The sequence below is a fragment of the Amblyraja radiata genome, chromosome 4 (genome assembly GCF_010909765.2).
Source record: "Amblyraja radiata isolate CabotCenter1 chromosome 4, sAmbRad1.1.pri, whole genome shotgun sequence".
Classification (NCBI taxonomy): Eukaryota; Metazoa; Chordata; class Chondrichthyes; order Rajiformes; family Rajidae; genus Amblyraja; species Amblyraja radiata.
Genome location: NC_045959.1, coordinates 23,102,714 through 23,117,324, shown reverse-complemented (window position 1 = coordinate 23,117,324; position 14,611 = coordinate 23,102,714). Strand labels below are relative to the sequence as shown.

General features: G+C 42.7%; 1 protein-coding gene across 1 annotated transcript in view; it reads left to right on the top strand.

Annotated features, from left to right (window-relative positions):
* The window catches only part of tshz1 (teashirt zinc finger homeobox 1), a 230,216-nt gene extending 216,937 nt beyond the window's left edge, over positions 1-13,279 (top strand). Inside the window, exon 3 of the mRNA XM_033019072.1 lies at positions 9,239-13,279. The gene's annotated coding sequence lies outside the window, so the exon portion shown is untranslated. The remainder of the gene's footprint in view (positions 1-9,238) is intronic.
* Positions 13,280-14,611: the final 1,332 nt, after the last annotated feature.

Genomic DNA, 14,611 nt, shown 5'->3' with positions numbered 1-14,611 from the left:
CAGCACCTAGTCTTTCCTCCAGTCTTTCCATCAACTTTGGAAACTTTTATTGCTGTTTATTAGATGGAGACACAAGAATAAAACAGTTAGAGGCATCAGCCAAACCTTAGGCTTACCAAAATCAACTGTTTGGAACATCATTAAGAAGAAAGAGAGCACTGGTGAGCTTACTAATTGCAAAGGGACTGGCAGGCCAAGGAAGATCTCCACAGCTGATGACAGAAGAATTCTCTCTATAATAACGAAAAATCCCCAAACACCTGTCCTATAGATCAGAAACACTTTTCAGGAGTCAGGTGTGGATTTGTCAATGACTACTGTCCGCAGAAGACTTCATGAACAGAAATACAGAGGCTACACTGCAAGATGCAAACCACTGGTTAGCTTCAAAAATAGGATGGCCAGGTTACAGTTTGCCAAGAAACTGTAAAAGAGCAACCACAGTTCTGGAAAAAGGTCTTGAGGACAGATGAGAGAAAGATTAACTTATATGAGAGTGATGGCAAGAGCAAAGTATGGAGGAGAGAAGGAACTGCCCAAGATCCAAAGCATACCACCTCATCTGTGAAACACGGTGGTGGGGGTGTTATGGCCTGGGCTTGTATGGCTGCTGAAGGTACTGGCTTGACTTATCTTCATTGATGATACAACTGCTGATGGTAGTAGCATAATGAATTCTGAAGTGTATAGACACATCCTAACTGCTCAAGTTCAACCAAATGCCTCAAAACTCATTGGCCGGCGGTTCATTCCACAGCAAGACAATGATCCCAAACATACTGCTAAAGCAACAAAGTTTTTCAAAGTTAAAAAGTGGTCAATTCTTGAGTGGCCAAATCAATTACCCGATCTGAACCCAATTGGGCATGTCTTTTATATGCTGAAGAGAAAACTGAAGGGAGCTAGCCCCCAAAACAAGCATAAGCTAAAGATGGCTGCAATACAGGCCTGGCAGAGCATCACCAGAGAAGACACCCAGCAACTGGTGGTCCATGAATCGCAAACTTCAAGCAGTCATTGCATGCAAAGAATATGCAACAAAATACTAAGCATGACCACTTCCATTTACATGACATTGCTGTGTCCCAAACATTATGGTGCCCTGAAATGGGGGACTATGTATAAACACAGCTGTAATTTCTACATGGTGAAACCGAAATGTATAAAAATTGCCTTTATTAAAATCTGACAATGTGCACTTTAACCATATGTGATTTTTTTCTATTACAAATCTCAAATTGTGGAGTACAGAAGCAAGTAAATAAATGATGGGTCTTTGTCCCAAACATTATGGAGGGTACTGTATATTCTCTGTTGAGAGTGATCTGTAAATGGCTTTTTATTGATGATTACTCCATATTCTCAGTCTCACAACTCATTGGCAATCAAACTACGCTAAACTGGTCTCTTAATAAATGATTAGAATTAATGTCATCTTTAGTCCTCTACTCTGTTACTAAAACATGGTGTGGTGTATTAACGATAGTGCCATAACTTGTTTATGACTTATTAATGGTTATTAACCTTCAATGAACTTTAATATTTTGTGATGCGAAAATTAAAGTGAAGTGAGAGAGCTGTTTGCTTTAAAGCTGTTATTATTCAGAACAAATGGGCATTCCCACAACTCAGCATATTAAGTGCTAAGACAAACAGTTTAATGGTTAATATATATCTCAGGCACTTTTTACGCTTTATGCGATCTTCACTTCATAAGTGCTAACTTATGTAGGACTTCCAAGCTAATGGAGTGAAATTAATATTCTACTATTATTCACTATATACACTTCATATTTTTGCAATATTTGTTTCAGTTTAGTTTAGTTTAGAGATACAGCACGGGAACAGACCCTTCGGCCCACCGAGTCCGCACCGACCAGCGATCCCCAGCGATCTCCGCATATTAACACTATCCTACACCAGGGACAATATTGTGTGGGAAGGAACTGTAGATTCCGGTTTAAACCGAAGATAGACATAAAATGCTGGAGTAACTCAACACGACAGGCAGCATCTCTGGAGAGAAGGAATGGGTGACATTTTGGGTTGAGACCCTTTTTCTGATTCAACAAGATGTTGTCCGGATTAGTGAATATTAGTGAATATTAGCAAGTCTCAAGCTCATGGATAGGGCAGAATTTGTTTAATGGATTTAGGAGATTACTTGAAACAATGCAAAAGGATAACGAGGGATAAAATTGGTCCATTGGAGAGACGGAGTGGACAGCTATCTGCAGAGCCAAAAGAGATGGGGGAGATATTGAACAATTTCTTTTCTTCGGTATTCACCAAGGAGAAGGATATTGAATTATGTGAGGTAAGGGAAACTAGTAGAGTAGCTATGGATACTATGAGTTTCAAAGTAAAAGAAGTACTGACACTTTTGAAAAATATAAAAGTGGATAAGTCTCCAGGTCCTGACAGGATATTCCCTAGGACATTGAGGGAAGTTAGTGTAGAAATAGCCGGGGCTATGACAGAAATATTTCAAATGTCATTAGAAACGGGAATAGTCCCCGAGGATTGGCGTACTGCGCATGTTGTTCCATTGTTTAAAAAGGGTTCTAAGAGTAAACCTAGCAATTATAGGCCTGTTAGTTTGACTTGAGTGGTGGGCAAATTAATGGAAAAGATACTTAGAGATAATATATATAAGCATCTGGATAAACAGGGTCTGATTAGGAACAGTCAGCATGGATTTGTGCCGGGAAGGTCATGTTTGACTAATCTTCTTGAATTTTTTGAAGAGGTTACTAGGGAAATTGACGAGGGTAAAGCAGTGGATGTTGTCTATATGGACTTTAGTAAGGCCTTTGACAAGGTTCCTCATGGAAGGTTGGTTAAGAAGGTTCAACTGTTGGGTATAAATGCAGGAGTAGCAATATGGATTCAACAGTGGCTGAATGGGAGAAGCCAGAGGGTAATGGTGGATGGTTGTTTGTCGGGTTGGAGGCAGGTGACTAGTGGGATGCTTCAGGGATCGGTGTTGGGTCCTTTGTTGTTTGTCATGTACATCAATGATCTGGATGAAGGTGTGGTAAATTGGATTAGTAAGTATGCAGATGATACCAAGATAGGGGGTGTTGTGGATAATGAAGAGGATTTCCAAAGTCTACAGAGTGATTTAGGCCATTTGGAAGAATGGGCTGAAAGATGGCAGATGGAGTTTAATGCTGATAAATGTGAGGTGCTACACCTTGGCAGGACAAATCAAAATAGGACGTACATGGTAAATGGTAGGGAATTGAAGAATACAGTTGAACAGAGGGATCTGGGAATAACCGTGCATAGTTCCTTGAAGGTGGAATCTCATATAGATAGGGTGGTAAAGAAAGCTTTTGGTATGCTAGCCTTTATAAATCAGAGCATTGAGTATAGAAGCTGGGATGTAATGTTAAAATTGTACAAGGCATTGGTGAGACCAAATCTGGAGTATGGTGTACAATTTTGGTCGCCCAATTATAGGAAGGATGTCAACAAAATAGAAAGAGTACAGAGGAGATTTACTAGAATGTTACCTGGGTTTCAACAACTAAGTTACAGAGAAAGGTTGAATAAGTTAGGTCTTTATTCTCTGGAGCGCAGAAGGTTAAGGGGGGATATGATAGAGGTCTTTAAAATGATGAGAGGGATAGACAGAGTTGATGTGGATCAGCTTTTCCCTTTGAGAAAAGGGAAGATTCAAACAAGAGGACATGACTTCAGAATTAAGGGACAGAAGTTTAGGGGTAACATGAGGGGGAACTTCTTTACTCAGAGAGTGGTAGCGGTGTGGAATGAGCTTCCAGTGGAAGTGGTGGAGGCAGGTTCGTTGGTATCATTTAAAAATAAATTGGATAGGCATATGGATGAGAAGGGAATGGAGGGTTATGGTATGAGTGCAGGCAGGTGGGACTAAGGGAAAAAAGTTGTTCTGCACGGACTTGTAGGGCCGAGATGGCCTGTTTCCGTGCTGTAATTGTTATATGTTATATGTTATAATGTGTAGGTAGTCGAACTAGGAATGGGACCATACTAGATCTTGCATTGGGGAAGGAACCTAGCCAGGTGATCAAAGTTTCAGTGGGGTAGCACTTCAGGGACTGTGAGGGTTTTAAGATTGATATGGATAAGGATAATGTTGTCCTTGCATGAAATTAGGGGAAGGCTAATTATAACAATATTAGGTAAGAACTAGGGTCAGCAAAGTGGTGTAGTGGTAGAGCTACTGCCTTACAGCGCCAGATACCTGAGTTTACTCCTGACTGCGGGTCCTGACTGTATGTGGTTTGTATATTTTCCGTATGTTCGTGTAGGTTTTCTCCAGTTGCTCCCGTTTCCTCCCACACTCCAAAGACATACAGGTTTGTAGGTTAATTGGCTTTGATAAAAATTGTAAATTATCCCTAGTGTGTAGTACTAGTGCTAGTAGTGATGCTAATACGTGGTGATTGCTGGTCAACATGGACTCAGTGGGCTGAAGGGCCTGTTTCTGTGCCGTAGCTCTAAAGTCCAAAGTCTTAAAGTGTAGAGAAAATAGAGTGAGGGCAATTGTTTGAGAGCAAGTTCACATCTGATAAGTGGGAATCTTTCAAAGACCAGCATGTTCCTGAGAATGAAAGATAAGAATAGCAAGCTTCAGAAGACTTGTGCAATACGGAACATTTCAGGTAATCACAACCGCTGTGCTCCTCCCCTCCCCCCCCCCCCCCGTACCATGATCCATGTGTCCATCATCCCTCCCTTTTCTGCTTCCTCCTATCACCTATGAGCCTCTATTTCTAAAGATAGACACAAAATCTCTACATCGGTGAGACCAAGCGCAGGCTTGCTGATCACTTCGCCCAACACATCCGCTCAATTCACAATAACCAACCTGATCTCCCGGTGGCTCAGCACTTCAGCTCCTCCTCCCATTTCCGAATCTGACCTTTCTGTCCTGGGTCCCCTCCATTGCCAGAGTGAGGCCCAGCATAAATTGGTGGAACAGCACCTCATATTTTGCTTGGATAGTTTACACCCCAGCGGTACGAACATTGACATCCAATTTCAGGTACTCCTTGCTGTCTCCCTCCATCCCCTCCCCTTCCCAGCTCCCCACAAGCCTACTGTCTCCGCCTCTTCCTTTCTTCCCCCCCCCCCCCGACATCAGTCTGAAAAGGGTCTCAACCTGAAACATCGCCTATTCAATTCAATTTTCAATTAAAAAGCTTTATTGGCATGATAAAAAAATACATTGTTATATTGCCGAAGTATAAAACATGACATACATATTTAAGATGCATAAGTATAAATACAAGTATACAGTGCATGGATAGATATGTCCCTGTACATAAACTCGCAAAAGGCCTATAGCCCTTTATTGATTGCTATTCCTTCTCTCCATAGATGCTGCCTCATCCGCTGAGTTTCTCCAGCATTTTTATCTACCTTCGATTTTTCCGGCATCTGCAGTTCCTTCTTAAACACAAAATGCTGGAGTAATTCAGCGGGTCAGGCAGCATCCCTCGAGAACATGGATAGGTGACATTTTGAGTCAGTACCCTTCTTCAGGCCTGACCAGAATCATCACCTATCCAAGTTTTCTATGGATGTTGTCTGACCCACTGACTTGCTCCAGCATTTTGTGTCGACCTTTGGTATAAATCAGCATCTGCAGTTCCTTGTTATTGCAGCCTCCATCTCTACCTGTTTCCTACACCTCCTCCATACCAGTTACTTCTGCGTATATTAGAGACTGACTTTGGTGCCTTCCCACACAGTGGGAAACTTTGATTCTGCTGTGTGGGGATGTTTTATGTCAAACCCTATAGTGTGTTGTGTCCCTTTTTTTATTGTATGGCTGTATGGGAATTTCATTTCACTGTGCCATCTGGCACATGTGATGAATAAATCTATCTTGTGTCTTGTATCCTTATAAATATAAAACTCTGTGTGTGTGTGTGCGTATGCGTGCGTGCGTGTGTGTGTGTGTGTGTCTCTGACTGCCTCTGCTCGTGCTGCAAGTGACATCACCCCGTTATGTCTTCTGCACTTCTTGACTTCTTAACTTTGAGTTCTTTAAATTTGTCACTTACCGTTTTTAAACTGCTGCTCAGGTCATGCAGCACGCTCCGCTGGGCTCCTTGAAGTTCTAGAACATGGCGGCAGCGGTCGTTATTACCGCGCGGGCGCGGGTGATGGTGCGGGGCAGCGCGATGGGAAGGTGACCGTGGCGGCCATTACTCCCTCTGGGAGAGGCCGTCTATGGACGCCTGCGATTCCTCCATCGATCGCAGGGACTCGGGGAATCGTGACTCCTTTTCCTCGCTGGTGATCCCGATCCCACCTGGCGATCTCTGGCCGTTACGGGGGACGACCTCCTCTCCGTCTTCCTCCTCCGTGTCCCTCTCTGTATCCCTCTCTGTGCCTCTGTCTCTCTGTCTCTCTGTCCCTCTCTGTCCCTCTGTGTGCCTCTGTGTCCCTCTCTCTCTATCCCCCTCCCTCTCTAGCCGCGCCTGCGGGGTTATGCCTGAGTGAATAGGGTGGGGCATGGGGTAAAAAGAGTGAATGAATAATGTTAATATGTATATATTATCAATGGGGGTGGTTAGTGTATGTGTGTGTGTGGGAGGGGGGAGTGGTTAGTGTGTGTGTGTTGCCGCAGACTGCCCCTCCCCTTGCAACCGCGCTTTGAGGGGACGGGACCCAATGGGTCTCAATTGGTCTAGTCACCTATACACCCCTCTATCTCACTTCTATACACTTTCTATCTTCCCCTCTACATCCTCAGTTCTGATGTGGGGTCTTGATCCAAAACTCCCACCATCTCTTCGATTCCACAGATGGTGCCTGACCCACAGGGTTCTTCCAACAGAATTATTTTGGCAAGTGGTATTGTAAATTTTGTCAGAAGAAAGAGAAAGCATATATAAGGTTTGGGAAACTGCAATCATAGAAACATAGAAACATAGAAAATAGGTGCAGGAGTAGGCCATTCGGCCCTTCGAGCCAGCACCGCCATTAGTAGGGCACAGAGGGATATGGAATTAATACAGGTACATGGGATTAGAATAGATGGGCATGATGGTTGCCATACACACATTGGGTTGAAGGGCTAGTTTCCTTTATTTTTTTTTTAGTTTTATAGATACAGCACGGAAACAGGACCTTCGGCCCACCAAATCCGCCCCGGCCAGCGATCCCCGCACACTAACGCTATCCTGCACACACTAGGAACAATTTACAGTTACACCAATCTAATTAACCTTTGGTCTTTGGAGTGTAGGAGGAAATTGGACACAGGTCACAGGGAAAACGTACCAACTCTGTAAAGAAAACCTCCTGTAGTTAGGATCGAACCAGGGTCCCTGGCACTGTAAGGCAGCAACTCTACTGCTGCGCCACCATTTCGATGCTGTACAATTCGATAACGTATCTACAGTACCTTCTTTTTAAATTCCTTCAGTGTGGATGTTTCCAAGATCATCTGGATGAAGTGATGAATTAAGTAAAGACCTGGAATTTCATTGCATTTTTTTGCAACCTCAGAGCCAGTAAAGTTGTTTGGAAGTGCAAGAAGTGCAAATAAGGCAGTCGATTAGTGCACAGGAAAGCTCCTATGAACAGCATTGTGATAATAACTAACTATTCTGCTTTTCTTAAGAGATTATGGTTGAATTTCCCTGAAACTTTTACAGCATCTAATCAGACAGCAAAGAAACAGGCCCTTCAGCCTGCTGAGTCCATGCTGACCGCAGGCACACATTTTCATCGATCCTACTCTAATGCCAATTTTTTCTTTTGTTGTCCCCACATTGCCATAGGATCTGCATTTTCCCATGAAATGTGGTCCACAATTTAACATCATACCTTCAAATTCTCAATCTTGTATTGAGAATGCCAGCCAAGATTTTGTGCAGGCATAGCTGATGCTTCTTACAGGTGAGTGCAGGTGCCAAGGGGGAAAGACTAGGAACCATGCCTAGTGGAACAAGCCTTGGAATGAGCCCAATTGAGTGCTTTTCCTGCACTCACTCACCCTTGCGGAGTGAAAGAGAGGGAGAGAGTGGCCTCTAATAGGAGAGGGAAAGCTCATTGCATTGGTCCAGGGATGGGTGGTCCTCAGGACCCGGAGACTTGGTTTCGAGGACTGGGATAGACTATTTGGGTTTGCACTGGTTTTGGAGTGAGGGTCTCACACCCTTGCAATTAGAGGGTGACAGTTGTGCTTTGGAGATCTGGTCTGAGAGAAATCATCCAGCAGGGGTAAGTTGATAAGGACCTAACCAGAACAGTCCCTTTAATTATAAAAGGGTTGTATCACAAAATTAGTTAGGTAGCATCCATGATGAATGAAAGTGTTAGAAGTAGTGCCCAGCTGCACAATGGTCACCCCAACTGGGGTTCACTGGTAGGTGATGGGTCAGATATGCAGCAGAAACAGAAAGGAAACTATTGATTTTCAATCCGCTCCTTAAAGGTTTTAGTTCCAAAATCATTTGTGTATCTCACATAAATATTGTGCCAGATGTGTTGAACTGGCAGATTCAAGAGTATTTTACCACCTACTGGTGCACTGAGGCTCAAGCAATCGAAAGTTAGTGCATAACCTTGACAACACTTCCATTGTTCCATGTATATGTCAAGTGGTACCAAGCAGTGTCTGTCTCACCTTTCATGAAATATTTATCGACATTCGATTTGCAATTTAGCCCTGCAGGTTTCTTCAGCCATTCATTGAGATCTTTGCTCATTTATGACCTAACTCAATATACTCATTTGTCTGAAGAAGGGTCCCCATCTGAAATATCATCAGTCCATTCCCTCCACAGATGCTGTCTGACCCACTGAGTTACTTCAGCACTGTGTTTTGCTTAAGGTTCCAGCATCTGCAGTTCCTTGTGCCTCCTGCGTACCCAATTGTCTTGTAATGTTGTGGCCCATCTTCCAAACCCTTGTATTCTTGATCTCTATCTACCCAGTGAATCGGAGTTGACAAGACTGGAGGGGACTGCACAGGAATAAAGTATTTTTATTTTCCCGAGTAAATGCCTATTTTACAATTAGCAGTGCTTAATGCAGTGGGAAATCACAATCAAAAGCACAAATCAGTGAGTGTAACAGTTGCATCTCAAAAGTATGTGGTATTGTTTTTTTTAAACAAATAAATGAAACTCCGCAAGTTAGAGGTGAAGAACTGCTCTGATAATTATTTCTTCTGTGTGCAAGTCTTCCATTTAGCAATCTCTCATTTTTTGACATTTCTTTTCCCTCTTAGAGAGAAGACGAGGAACAAGCTTTCTTGAGATCTTGCCCACTTTGTGGCCTGTCCTCCTGATGTCCTCTGCCTGCCCCTTGGTCGTGCATCACTCTTTCTGTCACATTGAACTCCAGATGCTCCTACCCCAGAGAAATGTTCCGACTCCGGCAATTCTTCTTCATTCTCACTAACAATTTGGTAATGAAATATTGATTTTTAGTTAGATTCATATTGATGCTATTAGGTTTGCATCGATAAATCATGTTGCCCTCCTCTGTGAACAGATAGAGAGCACTGCACTGAACCCTGGAGATTACATTCAAGTACACTGATGTGTTAATTTGATGGATCTTTCACCATTAGAGGAGTAAGAGTGTGTGTCGGGAGACAGGGGGTAGGAGGGGGAATGTGGTAATAAGAGAGAAAGACCTTATTTCCCCCTCCTTGTTTTGCTCCGGTTTTATTTTAACAACACAACACCTACGCTGACAGGTTCATTGCTGAAGAGTGATGGGAAAATGCAAATAAATTAGGAGCTGCAGTAACTGATCTGCTTGGAGTGAAGTCAACGTGCTCGAGACAGCAAAGGACATGGTCCTCCTCAACCGAGTGTACTCTGGACTCCTTGCATGTGTCTGTGTTCTCAGGACATGTGTGACCTTCCCCCCAGCCCCCTTCCCAGTGCACCAAGGTACACACAGGAATGCAACAAGGCTGTTCTCTGCAACGTCATGTCTGCTTAAACACCGCAGAAAGGTGACCGGTCTTCACTGGAAAACGACCAGCATGGATGGTAGATCATAACGCTGTACCAGTGTGCAAGGTCAAGCAACCCAGGACTGTAAGAAGTGGGATCGACGGATTTGTAAATGTCAGAAGAGGACTGATTGTGATGGGTTAAAGTGTTCAATCTGCTGGACGTGACGGACTGTTCTTCCTTCCCTCACCAGTCAGTGGATCAAGGAAATTTACAAACTCATTGGGAGACTTGTTCCATTGCGTCCACGTCTACAGTCAGAAGGGACAATCGAACGTGTGGGAAGGGAGGAATTGCACAGACACAAAGTGAACCTTTTACCCTTGAGTGCCACCTATCTGCCCAACCTTGGGCCCACCAGGAGTTGGAGGCAGCAAATGGTCGGTAGGGGCTGTGTGCAAGGCTAAGTTGTGAGTGGGTGGGGTTCGGGCAAGGTTGTAATATAGCCCTCAACAGGCCCACCCTACTAAAGCTCTGACTTTTTCCACACGAGCCTGAGCATTTATGGCTGTCGAAGCTCTAAACGAGCCATGTTTGGGAAGAGAAGGGAATGGGTTCAACAAAATGGTGGCTGGGGAAGATGGGATCTTTGAACTGGACAAAAAAAGAACACTTTTTGCGACTGATATGTCACAGTTACATTCAGACTAACTCGCAGTCTGTAGATATAACAAAGATAAGGTAGCTTGGACATTAAAATTAATGCCCTGTGGAACCCAACGTGCACTGAATATAAAGACCGTACCAAACTGCAACATTGCAGTCCCTGTAATATATTGTGTCCCTGTCATAATGGGCCAGAACATAAGGGAACCCATAATTTCGGAAGATCACCAGCATTCCAGATCCTGTCGTTTCTGGTTTCTCTCATGGCTGCCACTGCAAGCAATAGAAAACTAATATTACTTTTACATAATTTTACCTTTTTTCTCAGAGGCAAATGTTTTTGAATTTCATGGTCTTGCTGATTATTGAATGCCCAAGTGAGCATTTGAAAGTTAGTGACTTTCAATAGGCCAGGATCAGGACCCTGGGCTTTCGTGAGTGAGTGGAAGGACTGGGCGTTTAGGATGGGTTATGCACAGGCTTCAGGGGAATAGGAGTTCCCACGTCCGGGGACTGACTGCCTGCTGTCAGCAGTATCAGTAGGTGTTGCCTCATCTCCCTGGCTGACCTGCCCCCAGCTGAATTGGGACAATAATATCTATGGTTTCCCTCTAAGGCATCAATTCATCCTTTCACGGAAGGTAATAGCAGTTGGCTGATGTTTCTCCATAACTCACTCTGGAAGGCTTCCTAACAATGTACGCAGGCTTGAAGTGAAAAGCAGAGACGGCAGAACCGTCAAACATTTCAGGCGTGCCATTCTGGGGTAATGAAGCGTGCCAGCAAAATATACCCGTAAAAGACTTGATAAAGATGAGCTGACATACCAGTCCAAATAGGTTCTTTTGTGTGTCTGCACACGTCTGTCCATCAAGGCTTCCATCAGGATATGCAAGTAGCAATAATAGGAGCAACTGCAGGAATGGGAAAGGATAAAGGGAAAGTAACAATTAAACTCTGTAATTCATTGAATATGAATCTAAACTGTAAGTCTGACTAGTTTATCATTTGAGTCGATTCTTTTTTAACACCGGTACAGTAAAACTCTGATAATCCAGCATATGATTATTTTAAAATGCTGATGACTTGGTGTTGTGCTCACTCGTTAGTCCAGAACATTAGCTGTGGATCGAGAGTATGAACAGAGCGTGGGGTTGAATACCAGGTTCCAGATTTTTGGGTCGGGTTGAGGCTGGAACTGATGCTGTGGTCTGGAACATCAGGGCTCAAAAGTGTGGGTGGAGCCGAGGTCCAGAGTGTTTGTATATTGCCTGCTCAGTAGGTTCATTGGAAAATTTATTGCACAACTGTGTAACGTGTAAAAAAAAGTGTGTTGGGATATTATTAGGAATAACATGTAGCCGTCCAGAAAATCTGCTCGTCAGGCATCACCAAAGTCCCAAGGATGCCAGGTTATCGGAGTTTTACTGCATAAACTTGTTTTATTACCTGTCTGTTTAACGGCAAGGCTCAAAGATGGAAACAGGTTTATCTGCCCTTTGGCTCCAGCCACCAGTTTTCTCCCAGAATCATACAGGTGATAAAAACCTGCCGTTGATCCGCAAAGTGAATTCAGACAAATGTTTCGTCCTCGATTCGATCAGCATTTCCTGGACATTTAAGCAACTTATTTGGAAGAATGTCGGAACCGAGACCGCAGGAGCTTCAGGCATTTAATAGGCTCCTCGTGGCAGAGCAGACCCTTCTGACAAACACACCACAAAAACAAAGTAATAATGTGGCTTTATTTCTCCCCATTATATTACACTATTCTGTGATATACATGATTGACAACAACATTGTCTATCTGCAATTTTGATCACATTCAAGGACTAACTCCAACACAATGAGGAGACTAATTAGCCAGTCTGTGTTTTGTTTTCATCCATTTGCCTTCGGAATAAGGGAATCAGTATTTAATAGCATATTCAGGTTCTCTCTCTTCTCCCAGCTGACCTGTTTCCATTTTAGGTCTCAAGGGTAGCAGAGGGCCACCTTCTTTTCCTCTCTCTACCAGGGCATGTTGTATATTTACATTGTGAGTACCCTCAGTATCAAGATGCAATGGCATCTGCTGTATATATGTTCAGGTACAATATGTATTTCCTTACTTGATCTTTTTAGTTAAAAAAAAGTTGAGGAAATATAATGCTGCACTGCCCCTTTCTGGGAAGACCATGTACATATGTAATATATTTAAACGTGATAACTTAAAACACTGATTGTAGATTCTACTGTGGTTAAATTTTATTCTTTGCTTCCCCAATTGTTGGTACACACATCACTCTAGTCCCTTTGCAAGTGCACAGTATCTCCTTGCTATCTTATTGACTGCTTTGTACATTTCCCCTGAGCTCACAACCACTTTAAATTTCCTCCACATCAGTAAGACCAACTTTTTTTTTTTAAAGTAAAATCTGAGACTTTTTTTTTTTTAAAAGCCAGCTGGAACTCCTCTGAATGCGACGGAATATGTAAAAGGTGGATGCGTCTTAACAACCCGTGCACTTATTTATGAAACAAAAGAAAAAAAATCATTTGTATGATAAAAATATATATTTAGATTTTCCAAGCACAACTCTGAAAAAAAAGAAGAAAAAAAAAACAATGTCTCTTTTTATGTTTCATAAAGATGTTACTACCATTATGGATCTTTTTTGCAATAACAGGCTTAATAAACACTGTAATGATATTTACGTCACTGTGAATTGTTCTTCATGCCTTGAAGCAAGTGAGTGGATAAATGTCAGAATATCCCATGCAGTTTTTCAAAATGTCAAGTCCAGTTCCTAAATGGTGTGGTTGTAGGCTGTCTTCAATGCCACAAACATGCTCAAATGACTCCTGTCACTTTTATTTTTAATGATGTAAGCGGAGTTTGCACTGGTCCATGGAACGGGTGGCAGATTCATCTCTAATACCAAATATCAGTCCGTTCACCTTCAATCTCGCTCAGTTTCATCTGAATAGAATGAGGCAACATATTGTGTCATTTACCAATACGTTTGATTTGAATGGGAACTGAGAGTCTGCAATGGTGGAGAACCAGGTGAACTTTGTGCCAGAAATAAAATGCAATTGATTGTACCATTTGCTTTGAGGAAGAGATGCAAGGCTAATCATATAATTTTACAAAGGAATTTAGACTTCCGATTCTTATTGATAGGCTTCTTAAATAGAAGCAGCAGCCCTCTTCAATCTTGCAGCACCAAAGGAGGTCATTCAGCCTATTGAGCTTGTGCTGGCTCTTTGAAAATATGGTGCAAGTAGTCCCACTTCTGTGCCCTTTGTCCACAGTTCTACAAAGTTCCCTTAAAGTATTTATACAGCTTCTGGTGAATTCAGGCAATGTATTTCAGACCACAAGCTCATATTATTACGATATGTTCAATGTGATCAAAATATTGTGTGCCTGCCATCAAACAAAAGTTGATGCCAAGCCAAATGTGGCGATACAAAAATTGTAAAATGATTGCTGTCATTTCTTCACCAGCAGTCCCAACTGTACCAATGACAACAGATGAAGTTGTGGGCAGTTCCTCAACATCTACACTGAGGAATCTACTCCAACTGGAACTAGGCATGACATCGGAACAGCTATCCCATTTATTTCAATAGAGGAGAATGTCATTGGATTAAAGCAAGTATCAGTACAGTTGGAGTTTTGCAGCTCTATTTAACTTAGAAATACAAAACATAGGAGCTGAGGGAGGCCCATCTGCCCATCGGTTCTTGGTTCTGCTCCAACATTCCACAGAATCATGTTTAAGAAGCAACTGCAGATGCTGGAAAATTGAAGGTACACAAAAATGCTGGAGAAACTCAGCGGGTGCAGCAGCATCTATGGGGCGAAGGAAATAGGCAACTTTTCGGGCCGAAACCCTTCTTCAGTCTGAATCATGAATCCACAGAATGCCACAGAATCATGGCTGATTCTCCATTTAGTCCCCTGTTTTCACCTTCTCCCATATACCTTGATCCCTTTGCTATTAAGACATATATCTATTTCTGTCTTGAATCAGGAGCTT